This window comes from Scyliorhinus canicula, chromosome 11, assembly GCF_902713615.1.
Source record: "Scyliorhinus canicula chromosome 11, sScyCan1.1, whole genome shotgun sequence".
Classification (NCBI taxonomy): domain Eukaryota; kingdom Metazoa; phylum Chordata; class Chondrichthyes; order Carcharhiniformes; family Scyliorhinidae; genus Scyliorhinus; species Scyliorhinus canicula.
In genome coordinates this window covers 6,123,421-6,140,099 of record NC_052156.1, presented here as the reverse complement: position 1 = coordinate 6,140,099, position 16,679 = coordinate 6,123,421, and the positions used below count along the sequence as shown (strand labels likewise).

At 44.4% G+C, this 16,679-nt stretch overlaps 1 protein-coding gene across 1 annotated transcript in view; it reads left to right on the top strand.

The window, feature by feature from the left end:
- eefsec (eukaryotic elongation factor, selenocysteine-tRNA-specific) overlaps positions 1-16,679 on the top strand; it is a 383,917-nt gene that overhangs the window by 135,197 nt on the left and 232,041 nt on the right. The window lies entirely within an intron of this gene.

The following is a 16,679-nucleotide window of genomic DNA, read 5'->3' as shown; positions in this document are numbered from 1 at the left end:
CTGTTATACTACACTGTCTGAGAGGGAGATATCTGCTGTTATACTACACTGTCTGAGAGGGAGATATCTGCTGTTATACTACACTGTCTGAGAGGGAGATATCTGCTGTTATACTACACTGTCTGAGAGGGAGATATCTGCTGTTATACTACACAGTCTGAGAGGGAGATATCTGCTGTTATACTACACTGTCTGAGAGGGAGATATCTGCTGTTATACTACACTGTCTGAGAGGGAGATATCTGCTGTTATACTACACTGTCTGAGAGGGAGATATCTGCTGTTATACTACACTGTCTGAGAGGGAGATACCTGCTGTTATACTACACTGTCTGAGAGGGAGATACCTGCTGTTATACTACACTGTCTGAGAGGGAGATACCTGCTGTTATACTACACTGAGAGGGAGATATCTGCTGTTATACTACACTGTCTGAGAGGGAGATACCTGCTGTTATACTACACTGTCTGAGAGGGAGATACCTGCTGTTATACTACACTGAGAGGGAGATATCTGCTGTTATACTACACTGTCTGAGAGAGAGATATCTGCTGTTATACTACACTGTCTGAGAGGGTGATATCTGCTGTTATACTACACTGTCTGAGAGGGAGATATCTGCTGTTATACTACACTGTCTGAGAGGGAGATATCTGCTGTCATACTACGCTGTCTGAGAGGGAGATATCTGCTGTTATACTACACTGTCTGAGAGGGAGATATCTGCTGTTATACTACACTGTCTGAGAGGGTGATATCTGCTGTTATACTACACTGTCTGAGAGGGAGATATCTGCTGTTATACTACACTGTCTGAGAGGGAGATACCTGCTGTTATACTACACTGTCTGAGAGGGAGATATCTGCTGTTATACTACACTGTCTGAGAGGGAGATATCTGCTGTTATACTACACTGTCTGAGAGGGAGATATCTGCTGTTATACTACACTGTCTGAGAGGGCGATACCTGCTGTTATACTACACTGTCTGAGAGGGAGATATCTGCTGTTATACTACACTGTCTGAGAGGGAGATATCTGCTGTTATACTACACTGTCTGAGAGGGAGATATCTGCTGTTATACTACACTGTCTGAGAGGGAGATATCTGCTGTTATACTACACTGAGAGGGAGATATCTGCTGTTATACTACACTGTCTGAGAGGGAGATATCTGCTGTTATACTACACTGAGAGGGAGATATCTGCTGTTATACTACACTGTCTGAGAGGGAGATATCTGCTGTTATACTACACTGTCTGAGAGGGTGATATCTGCTGTTATACTACACTGTCTGAGAGGGAGATATCTGCTGTTATACTACACAGTCTGAGAGGGAGATATCTGCTGTTATACTACACTGTCTGAGAGGGAGATATCTGCTGTTATACTACACTGTCTGAGAGGGAGATATCTGCTGTTATACTACACTGTCTGAGAGGGAGATATCTGCTGTTATACTACACTGTCTGAGAGGGAGATATCTGCTGTTATACTACACTGTCTGAGAGGGAGATACCTGCTGTTATACTACACTGTCTGAGAGGGAGATATCTGCTGTTATACTACACTGTCTGTGAGGGAGATATCTGCTGTTATACTACACTGTCTGAGAGGGAGATATCTGCTGTTATACTACACTGAGAGGGTGATATCTGCTGTTATACTACACTGTCTGAGAGGGAGATATCTGCTGTTATACTACACTGTCTGAGAGGGAGATATCTGCTGTTATACTACACTGAGAGGGTGATATCTGCTGTTATACTACACTGTCTGAGAGGGAGATATCTGCTGTTATACTACACTGTCTGAGAGGGAGATATCTGCTGTTATACTACACTGTCTGAGAGGGAGATATCTGCTGTTATACTACACTGTCTGAGAGGGAGATATCTGCTGTTATACTACACTGTCTGAGAGGGTGATATCTGCTGTTATACTACACTGTCTGAGAGGGAGATATCTGCTGTTATACTACACTGTCTGAGAGGGAGATATCTGCTGTTATACTACACTGTCTGAGAGGGAGATATCTGCTGTTATACTACACTGTCTGTGAGGGTGATATCTGCTGTTATACTACACTGTCTGAGAGGGAGATATCTGCTGTTATACTACACTGAGAGGGAGATATCTGCTGTTATACTACACTGAGAGAGAGATATCTGCTGTTATACTACACTGTCTGAGAGGGAGATATCTGCTGTTATACTACACTGTCTGAGAGGGAGATATCTGCTGTTATACTACCCTGTCTGAGAGGGTGATATCTGCTGTTATACTACACTGTCTGAGAGGGAGATATCTGCTGTTATACTACACTGTCTGAGAGGGAGATATCTGCTGTCATACTACGCTGTCTGAGAGGGAGATATCTGCTGTTATACTACACTGAGAGGGAGATACCTGCTGTTATACTACACTGTCTGAGAGGGAGATACCTGCTGTTATACTACACTGTCTGACAGGGAGATATCTGCTGTTATGCTACACTGAGAGGGAGATATCTGCTGTTATACTACACTGTCTGAGAGGGTGATATCTGCTGTTATACTACACTGTCTGAGAGGGAGATACCTGCTGTTATACTACACTGTCTGAGAGGGAGATACCTGCTGTTATACTACACTGTCTGAGAGGGTGATATCTGCTGTTATACTACACTGTCTGAGAGGGAGATACCTGCTGTTATACTACACTGTCTGACAGGGAGATATCTGCTGTTATACTACACTGTCTGAGAGGGAGATATCTGCTGTTATACTACACTGTCTGAGAGGGTGATATCTGCTGTTATACTACACTGAGAGAGAGATATCTGCTGTTATACTACACTGTCTGAGAGGGAGATATCTGCTGTTATACTACACAGTCTGAGAGGGAGATATCTGCTGTTATACTACACTGTCTGAGAGGGAGATATCTGCTGTTATACTACACAGTCTGAGAGGGAGATATCTGCTGTTATACTACACTGTCTGAGAGGGTGATACCTGCTGTTATACTACACTGTCTGAGAGGGAGATACCTGCTGTTATACTACACTGTCTGAGAGGGAGATATCTGCTGTTATACTACACTGTCTGAGAGGGAGATATCTGCTGTTATACTACACTGAGAGGGAGATATCTGCTGTTATACTACACTGTCTGAGAGGGAGATATCTGCTGTTATACTACACTGTCTGAGAGGGAGATATTTGCTGTTATACTACACTGTCTGAGAGGGAGATATCTGCTGTTATACTACACTGTCTGAGAGGGAGATATCTGCTGTTATACTACACTGTCTGAGAGGGAGATATCTGCTGTTATACTACACTGTCTGAGAGGGAGATATCTGCTGTTATACTACACTGTCTGAGAGGGAGATATCTGCTGTTATACTACACTGTCTGAGAGGGAGATATCTGCTGTTATACTACACTGTCTGAGAGGGCGATACCTGCTGTTATACTACACTGTCTGAGAGGGAGATATCTGCTGTTATACTACACTGTCTGAGAGGGAGATATCTGCTGTTATACTACACTGTCTGAGAGGGAGATACCTGCTGTTATACTACACTGTCTGAGAGGGAGATATCTGCTGTTATACTACACTGTCTGAGAGGGAGATACCTGCTGTTAGACTACACTGTCTGACAGGGAGATATCTGCTGTTATACTACACTGTCTGAGAGGGAGATATCTGCTGTTATACTACACTGTCTGAGAGGGAGATATCTGCTGTTATACTACACTGTCTGAGAGGGAGATATCTGCTGTTATACTACACTGTCTGAGAGGGAGATATCTGCTGTTATACTACACTGTCTGAGAGGGAGATATCTGCTGTTATACTACACAGTCTGAGAGGGTGATATCTGCTGTTATACTACACTGTCTGAGAGGGAGATATCTGCTGTTATACTACACTGTCTGAGAGGGAGATATCTGCTGTTATACTACACTGAGAGGGAGATATCTGCTGTTATACTACACTGTCTGAGAGGGAGATATCTGCTGTTATACTACACTGAGAGGGAGATATCTGCTGTTATACTACACTGTCTGAGAGGGTGATATCTGCTGTTATGCTACACTGTCTGAGAGGGAGATACCTGCTGTTATACTACACTGTCTGAGAGGGAGATATCTGCTGTTATGCTACACTGTCTGAGAGGGTGATATCTGCTGTTATACTACACTGTCTGAGAGGGAGATATCTGCTGTTATACTACACTGAGAGGGAGATATCTGCTGTTATACTACACTGAGAGGGAGATATCTGCTGTTATACTACACTGAGAGGGAGATACCTGCTGTTATACTACACTGTCTGAGAGGGAGATATCTGCTGTTATACTACACTGTCTGAGAGGGAGATATCTGCTGTTATACTACACTGTCTGAGAGGGAGATATCTGCTGTTATACTACACTGTCTGAGAGGGAGATATCTGCTGTTATACTACACTGTCTGAGAGGGAGATATCTGCTGTTATACTACACTGAGAGGGAGATATCTGCTGTTATACTACACTGTCTGAGAGGGAGATATCTGCTGTTATACTACACTGTCTGAGAGGGAGATACCTGCTGTTATACTACACTGTCTGACAGGGAGATATTTGCTGTTATACTACACTGAGAGGGAGATATCTGCTGTTATACTACACTGTCTGAGAGAGAGATATCTGCTGTTATACTACACTGTCTGACAGGGAGATATCTGCTGTTATACTACACTGTCTGAGAGGGAGATATCTGCTGTTATACTACACTGTCTGAGAGGGAGATACCTGCTGTTATACTACACTGAGAGGGAGATATCTGCTGTTATACTACACTGTCTGAGAGAGAGATATCTGCTGTTATACTACACTGTCTGAGAGGGAGATATCTGCTGTTATACTACACTGTCTGAGAGGGAGATATCTGCTGTTATACTACACTGTCTGAGAGGGAGATATCTGCTGTTATACTACACTGTCTGAGAGAGAGATATCTGCTGTTATACTACACTGTCTGAGAGGGAGATATCTGCTGTTATACTACACTGTCTGAGAGGGAGATATCTGCTGCTATTTTCCTACTCATTCTGAGGGAGAAATCTGTGTTTATATTCGTGTAAGCCTGAAAGCCTGAGTGGGAGTCTAGGACTAAGATATCTGCAGTTGTAGTTCGCTCAGAATGAGAGGGAGATATCTGAAGTTATACTCTACTCAGTATGAGAGCGAAATATCTGCTGTTGCACTCAGTCTGAGAGGAGATATCTGTTGTTGCACTCAGTCTGAGAGGAGATATCTGCTGTTGCACTCAGTCTGAGAGGAGATATCTGCAATAATACTCTCCTCCGTTTGAATGGGAGTTGTCTGCAGTTATACTGCTCTCTGTCTAAGACGGAGATACATGCAGCTCGCCTCATTCTGAGAGGGAGAGATCTGTAGCTATTTTCTACACATTCTGCGGGGGAGAAATCTGCAGTAAGCCTGAAGGGGATTCGTTCATGGGATGTGGGCGTCGCTGGCTGGGCCAGCATTTATTGCCCATCCCTGAGGGTGTTTCAGAGTCAGCCACATTGCTGTTATATTCTATGGCGTGGGGAGATGTATGATTTGTGTTAAACTCACATCTAAAAGACAGTGTCAGACCACATGCAATCATTTAGTTCCAAATGGTTCTTTATGGGCACACTCTACAGAGAGTAAATTAGTTATTTACAATTAAAACGCAGCACGTCCTTTAATTATCATAATTGGAGCACATGGAACAGGGCTCAATCTGCGAAGATTGAGTTCAGTGAATTTGAGCTGGACAGCCGTAACACTGGTGCATGTGGTACTTTCACTGATGTTACAAAGCCAGCCTGCTCTTACCTTCCACCAGTGGCAAATGCTTCTTTTACACGTGAGAAGCTATTTTTGCTGCCTTCAGCATCCATTCTACCCATTCATACGTCCTACTCAATGCTGCGGATAAGATTTCAAGAGCAAGTAGGTAAATGGTACCCAATCTGTGGAGTGTAAAATAGGCTGCATTGTTCACCATGTCACAGTAGCTATTTCAGATTCAGACGTGCAGGATGTAATACTCCCTTTGTCTTACTCAACAAAGAGCTGAAAATACAGTGAATCTCAAAAGTTCCATTCTGTTTAATGCTTGCACATCCTGATTGTCTTGCACTTCAGAAAAAAAAATTCTGCGATCGCGTTTCAGCACTCAGCAAGACACAACCAGCTTTGTCTTCCTTGATAAAGGATGCGGAACACTCCTGCTTTATTGCTAGCACCAAAAAGCCTTTGCGGTCTAATTTATTTTTTTATCTTACAACGTTATCCAAGTTGTGCCGTAACTGTTGTCTTTGTGCAGCCGGTGGGGGTGGGAGGGGGGGGGTAGGAGGAAGGTTATTCCAGTCCACCCCCATAACTCAGGGCACACAATTCAACCTTTGAAGCCTCAAAATCCTTCCAAAAACGAAGGTCGACTAATACGCCGAGGATGGAATGTGAACCACTGATGTTGGTGTAGGTGATTGCCATTTTCAAATGTGAAACAAAACATAACCCTGGTAATCCAGCAGAAACGGCAAGAGAGGATTCTGGGAGAAGTCAACTCGATCACCTCAACTGTATTGTGGGTAGCTGAAAACCTAGTGTCAAGGAGCGGTTATGCCCAAAGCACTACATTAATGTTTCCCTCCCTCCCTCCCTCTTCTAACCAAAATAAATTCACCTGGAAGATACCAACAGTATTTACCTGAGGAAGGAGCAGTGCTCCGAAAGCTCGTGTTTGAAACAAACCTGTTGGACTTTAACCTGGTGTTGTAAGACTTCTTACTGTGCCCACCCCAGTCCAACGCCGGTATCTCCACATCAAAAGAAATGGCACTCTGAGGAGGACAAGCAAGGTGAGATTCTTATTATATCTTTTTTAAATGTACAAAGGCAGAGATGACCGTTGAGGCAGTGATATGCTCCTCCTGCCAGATGTGGGAGATCACGGAGCTTTCTAGCGTCCCTGACGACGATGTCTGTGAGATGTGACCAGCTGCATCTCCTCACAGACCGCGTAGTTCAGTTGGAGCAGCAGCTCGACTCATTGCGGAGCACACAGTGGGCAGAGAGTGTAATAGACAGTAGCTTCAGGGAGGTGGTCACACCACAGGTTCAGACAGGTAGATGGGTGACCGCCAGGAGAGGCAGGCAGGTAAGGCAGGAGCCTCCTGTGGCTATTCCCCTCTCACACAGGTATACCGTTTTGGATATTGTTTGGGGGGGGCGGCAGATAGCCTCTCAGGGGAAGATACCAGCAGCAGCTAGGTCTGTGGCACCACAACTGTTTCTGCTGTAGAGCAGGGTCGGGCTAAGTCCAAGCGAGTGATAATAGTAGGACACTTGGTAGTCAAGGGCACAGACAGGCATTTCTGTGGCCGCAAATGGGACTCTAGGATGGTGTGTTGCTTCCCTGATGCCTCTAAATGGCTACAGGGATCCTGAAACAGGAGGGTAGCAGACGGATGTTATTATCTGCATTGGTACTAAAGACATAGGCAGGAAGAGGGACGAGGTCCTGCAAAGACAATTCAGGGAGTCAGGTCGGGAGCTATAAAGCAGGACCTCTCGGGTAGTAATCTCAGGATTACTCCCCATGCCACATGTTAGTGAGGCATGGAACAGGGAGATAGTACAGTTGAACACATGGCGATAGAGCTAGTGTAGGAGGGAGGGCTTTAGATATATGGATCACTGGGATGTCTTCTGGGGAATGTGGGACCTGTACAAAAGGACGGATTGCACCTAAACTGGAGGGGCACCAATATCCTGGGCAGAAGGTTTGCTGTTCGGGAGGGTTAAAACTAGTGTGGCAGGCGGGTGGGAACCAGAACAGCAGGCCAGTAAGTGTAGAGACTTGGGAAAAATGTGAGACTGAGATAAACATAACGCAGAGTAAGAGAAGGGAGAGGGAAGCCGCAGGGCTCAGCTGGTCTGTAGGTCTGGAGTGAGTTTGCTTCAATGCAAGGAATATAACAGGTAAAACAGTTGAACTGAGCCTGGATTACTGCATGGAACTATGATATAATTGCAATTACGGAGACATGGTTAAAGGAGGGACAGGACTGGCAGTTTAACGTTCCGGGATATCGTTGTTTTAGACGGGACGGAAGGGGAAACAAAAGAGGTGGGGGAGTGGCGTTGCTGATTAGGGAGCAGATCACAGCTGTGTTGAGGGAGGACACATTAGTGGGATCTTGTAATGAGGCATTATGGGTGGAGCTCAGGAATAAGAAGGGGAAATCACAATGTTGGGAGTGTACTATAGACCTCCCAACAGCCCGCAGGAGACAGAGGAACAGTTGTGTAGTCAGATACTGAAATGTTGTGAAAAAAGCAGGTTATTTGTGATGAGTGACTTTAACTTCCCCCATATTGACTGGTAATCCCTTCCAGCCAGGGGCTTGGATGGAGAGCAATTTGTGAGATGTGGAGGGTTTTTTGATACGGTATGTTGACAGTCCAACCAGGGAGGGGGCCATACCAGACTTGGTATTTGGGAATGAGATAGATCAGGTGATTGATGTTTCAGTGAGGGAACATTTCGGTCTTAGCAACCATAATTCCATAAGATTTTGGGATAAGGGCAAGAGTGGCCCGCAGGTGAGGGTTGCTTAATTGGGCGAGGACCAATTACATCCAAATTAGACAGGAACTGGGAAATGTGGATTGGGAGCGGCTACTTGAGGGCAAATCCACGTCTGCCATGTGGGAGGCTTTTAAAGGCCAGTTGATTGAAATGCAGGACTGGCATGGCCCTGCAAAAATGAAGGAAAGAAATGGCAGGATTCGGGAACCAAGGGTGACATGGGAAATTGTAAGCTTAGTCAAAAGGAAAAGGGAAGCATACGATAGATCTAATCATCTAAAAACTGACTAAACCCTTGAGGAGTGCAGTGAAAGTAGGAAGGCACCTAAAAGTGGGATTAGGAGGGCTAAAAGGGGCCATGAAAGGTCTTGAGCAAACATGGTCAAGGAGAATCCCAGGGTTGTTTTGCATATATTAGGAGCAAGAAGGTAGCAAGAGAAAGAGTAGGCCCACTCGAGAACAATAGAGGGAAGTTATGAATGGAACCATAAATAGGGGGTGAAATCCTTAATGAGTACTTTGTATGGGTATTCACGAGGGAGAAGGATATGATGGATGCGTGTGTGAACACTCTTGAGAACATCAATATATCAAAGGAGGAAATGTTGAGATCCGAAGGAACACAGGTCCTTGGGGCCGGATGGGATCAATCCCAGGTTACCACTTGAGGTATGGGGAGATATATCTGGGGCCTTAACAGATATCTTCCCATCCTCTTTGACCACAGGCGAGGGTTCCAGAGGACTAGAGAATAGCCATTGTTGTTCCCTTGTTTAAGAAAGGGAGCAGGGATAATCCAGCAAATCATAGGCCAAAGAGCCTGACATCAGTGGTGGGGAAGCTTTTGGAAAAGTTATTGATGGACAGGATATATGCACATTTGGAAGAAAAAGGACTAGTTAGAACAAAGAACAAGGAAAAGTACAGCACAGGAACAGGCCCTTTGGCCCTCCGAGCCTGCGCCGACCATGCTGCCCGTCTAAACTAAAATCTTCTACACTTCCGGGATCCATATCCCTCTATTCCCATCCTATTCATGTATTTGGCAAGATGCTCCTTCAACGTCACTGTCATTTAGAGACGGCAGCTTGGTTTTGTACGGGGAGGGTCATGTCTCACCAACATGATTTGAGTTTTTTGAAGAGGTGACAAAGAAAATTGATGAGGGAAGGGCTGTGGATGTAGTATATATGGACTTTAGTAAGGCGTATGACAAGGTCCCACATGGTAGACTAAAATCATATGGGATTAGGCTGGCTAGATGGTTACAGAAATGGCTTGGTTATAGAAGACAGTAGTGATGGAAGGGTGTTTTTCAGAATGGAGATCTGTAGCTAGTGGTATGCTGCAGGGATCAGTGCTGGGACCTCTATTATTTATAGTATTTATAAATGATCTGAAGACAACTGGGTGGTCTGATTAGTAAATTTGCGGATGACACAAAGATTGGTGGAGTTGATGATAGTGATGAGGATTGTCAACAGGATGTAGATAGATTGGAGACTTGGGCACAGAAATGGCAGATGAGTTTAATCCAGACAAATGCGAGGTGATGCATTTTGGAGGATCAAATCTAGGTATGAATTATACTGTAACTGGCAGAACCCTCAGGAACATTAACATACAGAGGGATCTCAGCGTGCAGGTCCACAATTCCCTAAAAGTGGCAACACAGTGACCAAGGTGATTAAGAAGGCAGACGGCATGCTTGCCTTCATCAGCTGGGGCATTGAGTGCTGGAGTTGGGAAATCATGTTACAGCTAAATAAAACCTTGGTTAGGCCGCATTTGGAATATTGCGTGCAGTTCTGGTCACAACATTATCAGAAGGGCGTGGAAGCTTTCGAGAGAGTGCAAAGAAGGTTCACCAAGATGTGGATTGGCCGCGCTAAATTACCTCTTAGTGTCCAAAGATGTGCAGGTTAGGTGGATTGGCTATGATAAATATTGTCCCTTAGTGTCCAAAGGTTGGGTGGGATTACGGGGATAAGGTGGACGTGTGCATCAGGATGGAGTGCTCTTTCAGAGAGTCAGTGCAGACTCGACAGGCCGAGTTGCCTCCTTCAGCACTGTAGGGATTCTATGAAATTTGGTAGTCTCTGAACTATATTGGTCTTCTGCCGCAACACTGGACATTTAGGTTCCATAACGCAGCTACACCAACTAGCTGTTGTTCTGAAATCTTTGCTGGACTTTGATTTGGCCACATAAATGCATTTAAACGCATTTCTAGTGCGACAGAAGGATTCAGATGATTTCTGAGCACCCATTCCGATAACTTACCTTACAAGGCCATGGCCAGTGGCTGCTCTCTGTTCCTGTTGTGTTGGGTATGCTGGGTCTGTGAGGACTGCCTTTACCGGAGCAGAGAGAGAGACAGGCTACCAACACTTGCAGAAGTACAACTCTATTTTATTTAACTATGAGCTGTTAAACATACTTGCACTGTGGGTTGACACTATGTTGAGTTGACTGGAGACCTATGGCTAATCTGACCAGACCATACTGCCAGCAGATGGTAGATGTTCGTGTTGCTGATCACTGGCTCTGGCTGTCTCAGAGGCTGCATCCCGAATGAGCGGGAAAACTAGTGCCCTCTGGCTTTATCGTGGCAGTGTCCTGTCTGGTGATTGGCTGCTGTGTTCTGTGTGCTGATTGGTCTTTCAGTGTGTCAGTCAGTGTGTGTCTATGCACCCTCATATACTTGTGTGTATATTATGACAGTTCCCATGGCATATTTGGCCTGGGCTATCCTCTTCAGGGCAGATTCCTTTTTCCAGTTGTCCCATCAGTTTTTCAGTAATGCTGAATTCCCTCACTGCAGCACAGATATTTAACAAGTCAGCAAAGGTTGCAACTTTTAGCTTGAAATCTGCATCCTCCACTCATTTTTCAATCCTTTTGCTGGAGGGCCCATTCCTGTTTGTCATTCGCCTTGCACGATCAGCTCTCTGTGGGCATCTCTTCAACACCTAAGCATCTTCTTGGGAACAGGGTCCATATCACCTGCTTGATTCCATGAGCCACCTTGTAAAGTAATTGAAAATTGCCCAGTGTCTGATCGTTGGTGAAAGTCTGAGATTAAGCTTAAAGGATCATCAGAGACAATGTGGTGTATCTTTACCTGTCTGTCCCAGGTAAAGGTACATCACAAAGACCCTACAATTGTTGCACATTCTGCAATCCTCTATTTCTGGCCTATGTTCATCATGACTTCCTTTGCTCCACTGTTGGCAGTCATGCCTCCAACTGTGTAGGCCCTAAATTCTAGAATTACCTCTAAAAACCTCTCCACTTCTGTCCTTTAAAACTGTGCTCTTTGACCAAGTTTTTGGTGACATATCCTACGTCATCCCATCTGACAGCGCTCTTGCGAAGTATCTTGGGACATTTTCCAACATTAAAAGCGCTAAATAGATGTGAGCTATTGTCATGCTAAAAAGACATTTAAGAACAAATATATATATGAAATGAAAAAAATGAAATGAAAATCGCTTATTGTCACGAGTAGGCTTCAAAATGAAGTTACTGTGAAAAGCCCCTAGTCGCCACATTCCGGCGCCTGTTCGGGGAGGCTGGTACGGGAATTGAACTGTGCTGCTGACCTGCCTTGGTCTGCTTTCAAAGCCAGCGATTTAGCCGTGTGCTAAACCAGCCCTATATATATAAAATCCTGGCTACTTTATAATTGTTTTTGAAATATAATGAACAAGAACTTTACATTGACTGAAACCATGACTGGCTATTGTAAGGGCCCCTTCTGTTGATTCACTTATTTCCTCTATTTTTTAGTTTGTTGTTATCATTTTTGGTCCATGGACATTTATATTTAAGTCGAGCAGGGGAAGTCAGGAACTCAAAAGTTTCAAAATAGTACACTGCCCGATGATGATTTAGATTTTGAGCAGAAGAACTCCAACTTGATGTCAACCCGAGAGATCGGACTGATTTGGTTTGATTGGTTGGTTGGTGGCTAATGGATTGGCCAAGGACAGTGTCCTGCCCAGCAACAGACAGTGAATGGGTCCTACCAGATGTGGGGCGGGATTCTCTGCCGACGGGATTCTCCGTTTTGCCAGCGCCCGGGGGTTTCCCGACGGCGTGGGGCTGCCCCACAATGGGAAACCCCATTGACCGACCGGTGTAATGGAGAAACCCGCCGGTGGGTCGAGGCTGAAAAGTGGCGTGGCGGAGCGGAGAATCCAGCCCGGGGTTTTTTCCCAGAGAACCCAAGAGAAAGCTCCTGGATGCTGAAAGGAGAGGTTGTGTGTTGCTTTTTGTATTCCACCCCCCCCCCCCCCTTTCCCCTTTGTGTTTGTCTGTCTTGTGTGTATGTCCGTATAGAGGGTGGGGTGAGTTAAAAAGAGGGGGCTTAGGAATTAGACAACAGTTAACCAGTTGCATTTGCTGCCTATGTAATTATAGTTATTAATAAAAGTTAATTATTTTTAAATTTAAAAACCTGGTGACTGTACATATTGGCCAAACAAAGACTTTTAATATTTTTCAAATGAAAAGTTAATTTCAGTTGTGTTGCGACTCCGGGTCAAGTGGGGCTGGAAAATTTCTAGTCTTCAGAAAACCACACCAACCTTGTTATCTTTCAAGAGGTGCTAATGCCCCTTGTGACTGCAGAAATCAAATTCCAAGGAAATGCAGTCTGCTGTTTGTCATCAACAAAACAGCAGCAGGTTGCGGAGTGGTTAGCACTGCAGTCTCACGGCGCCGAGGTCCCAGGTTCGATCCCGGCTCTGGGTCACTGTCCGTGTGGAGTTTGCACATTCTCCCTGTGTTTGCGTGGGTTTCGCCCCCACAACCCAAAGATGTAGGTGGATTGGCCACACTAAATTGCCCCTTAATTGGAAAAAATGAATTTGGTACTCTAATTAAAAAAAAAACAGCAGCAGAGCTATAGCTATGTACAAGCCTAAATTGCCTGGCCCTCGTCTAGCCTGTTTGTGCTGGAACATCTGAATTTATGTACCAGTGTCTTCTCCAAGTCTAATTCATCTCTGCGTCCTTCTCCCATCATGGAAATCAAGGCGATTGGAAAGTGGATTACCCTGCATCAGCTTAAGCCTCCTAACCTCTCTGCAGGAATATACCACCAATGGACTTTTGATTCTGGACTCTGGAAAAATAATTCTCATTTTGTCAATGTTTTTTGCCCTGTATCTCTTTCTTTCCCTTATCCCTCTTTTATTGTCTGAGTGCAAAACGTGGGGAACGTTGCAAACCCACTTTCTGTGTGCATAAAATAAACTAACCCTCTGATTTTTCCTGGTCTTGAGTTAGCTGTGGGATCAATTAATAGAGGATTGGATCACTCCAGAACTGAAGGATTGAAAGATGGAAATTATAAAACAAAAAAAAATGTTTGTGTTTACAGACAGGTGGAGAGTGGAGAAATCAGGGCTGCTTAAATTAATCCCCCTCCTGTCCTTAACATTGTTACTTTCAGGAAAAAGCTAGTTTTGGGGTTTGAAGGACAAATCTCTTAAGTACTCTGAGTTCAGAAGAACGAGGGGGATCCGGGTTCAGAAGAATGACGGGGGGATCTCATAGAGACTTATAAAATTCTAACAGGACTAGACAGGGTAGATGCAGCGAAGATGTTCCCGTTGATGGGTGTGTCCAGGACCAGGGTCACAGTCTGAGGATTCAGGGTAAACCATTTAGGACAGAGATGAGGAGACATTTCTCAACCCAAAGAGTGGTGAGCCTGTGGAATTCATTACCACAGGAAGAAGTTGATGCAAAAACATTGAATATACTTGAGGGGTCGCTGGGTATGGCACTTGGGGACAATGGTATCAAAGGTTATGGGGAGAAAGCAGGATTAGGCTATTGAGTTGGATGATCAGCCATGATCGTGATAAATGGCGGAGCAGGCTCGAAGGGCCAAAAGGCCTCCTCCTGCTCCTATCTTCTCTGTATCTATGTGATGGGAAGTTTGCATTGTGATTGCTATTTCTTATTGCCAGAGACTGTACTCTAAACCTCCATGGGTCAGAGGATGTGAACATCGGAGAATAGAAAATTGGAGCAAGAGTCGCCATTCAGCCCCTCGAGCCTCCTCTGTTTTTAATTAGATCAATTTTAGACCATGGCTGATTATTGACCTCAACACCATTTTCCCACACTATCCCCACATCCTTTGATATATAATCAATCAATCACTGTCCTGAACATCCTCAATGACTGAGACTCCACAACCCGCTATAAATGGTTCTTTCTCTCTTTGAAACTGCCACAGAGCAAAAGATCTCGTCTAGGATAAACTAGAGTGTGCGTTGGAAGGACTTGCAGTTTGGAACTTAATCTGTTTGGCCTTATTATGAACGCACCTTCCTTGGCCATCAAGCCCCAGTGTAGGTTTCAGACGCAGTGTTTTTGGCCCAGAGACAGTGACACTACCACTGCGCCACAAGATCTTCCTTAAACTCGAGCACGAAACATAAATTCAAATTGTACTGAGTATCCTGGCATTTGGGGCTGATTGCCAGCGTTCAAAGTCTTGGTATACAGACAATAATTGGTAACCTAGGGACGGCATAGTGGTTAGCACTGCTGCCTCACGGACCCGAGTTTGATCCCGGCTCCGGGTCATCTCCGTGTGGAGTTTGCAGATTCTCCCCTTGTCTACGTGGGTCTCACCCCCACAACCGGAAGATGTGCAGGATAGGCGGATTGGCCAGACTAAATTGTCCCTTTATTGGAAAAACTTTAATTTAAAGATAAAAGGAATTTTAACCTTGAATTTATGTTGTGCAATATTGGGTTGAAACTTCTTATTATTTTGTATGAATGTGTTATGTAATCAAATATTAATTGCAGTCTAATTTCGAAGCCATTATTTGACTTGGCATAGTTCACTTTGTATACAATGTTTTCCGGACTTAACGTATGAATATGCAAATATGAATCAGGAGCAGGAGGAGGCCACTCGGCCCCTCGAGCCTGCTCCCCCATTCAATAAGATCACAGCTGATCCGATTGTAAGCTCAATCCTCATTCCTTCCATAACCTTTCACCCCCTCTTTAATCAAGAATTGATCCAGCTCTGCCATTAAATATTAAAAGGTCCTGCTTCCACTGTCTTTTGAAGAAGAGAGTTCGTTAAATATTCTGGGGGAGATGGGATCTGTACAGGCCAGAGGTGTTGCACCCAAATGGGGCCGGGATGGTGTTCTTTGCAGGGCGATTTGATAGTGCAATTGGGGAGGCTGACAGGGGCGATGGGAAGCAGGAGTTAATTTCAAAGATAAATACACAGCACACTGGAAGAGATTCAAAACATTACATCAGCAAATAGTAAATTATATAGGTGGGGTCAGAGCATGGATGAAAGTCATAAAGCCTCAGTCAGGCTTACCATGTATGTACGTGAATGTGTAGAGTGTGGTAAATAAGATTGGTGAGATGCAGGTGCTCATAGTAAGTCTCTAGTCCAACAAGGAGGCACAGGCTGTTGGGAATAAGATGGACCAAGCGAATTAGGTATCAGTCGGAGAACATTTAAGATAGAGTGTTAACGATATCATACGGTTTAGATTGGCTATAGAAAAGGACAAAGAGCAATCCAGCATGAATAATTAAATAGGGGAAAGCTAACTTCAATGGGACAAGAAAGGATCTGAGCCAAATAAATTGGAGTCAAAGTTGGCAGGAAAAATAGGACCTGAGCTATGGACTACCTTCAAAGAAGAGATCGTTTGGGCACAGTCAAGGTATATTTCTTCGGAAGGGAAAGGTAGGACAAATAAATCCAGAGTTCACTGGATGAGAAAAGAGGTAAGGATCAAGATGAAGAAGAAAAAGTATGTTCATGACAGATGCCAGATGGACAATACAACTGCGAACCAGACTGAATATGGAAGGTTCAGAGGGGAAGTGAGAAAACATATAAAAGAAGCAAAGAGAGAGTATGAAAAGAGACTGGCAACCAACATAAAAGGGAATTCCAAAGTCTTGTATAGGCATAGAAATAGTAAAAAGATGGTACAAGGATGAGTAAGACCGATTTAAGGACCAAAATGGGATTTATGCAGG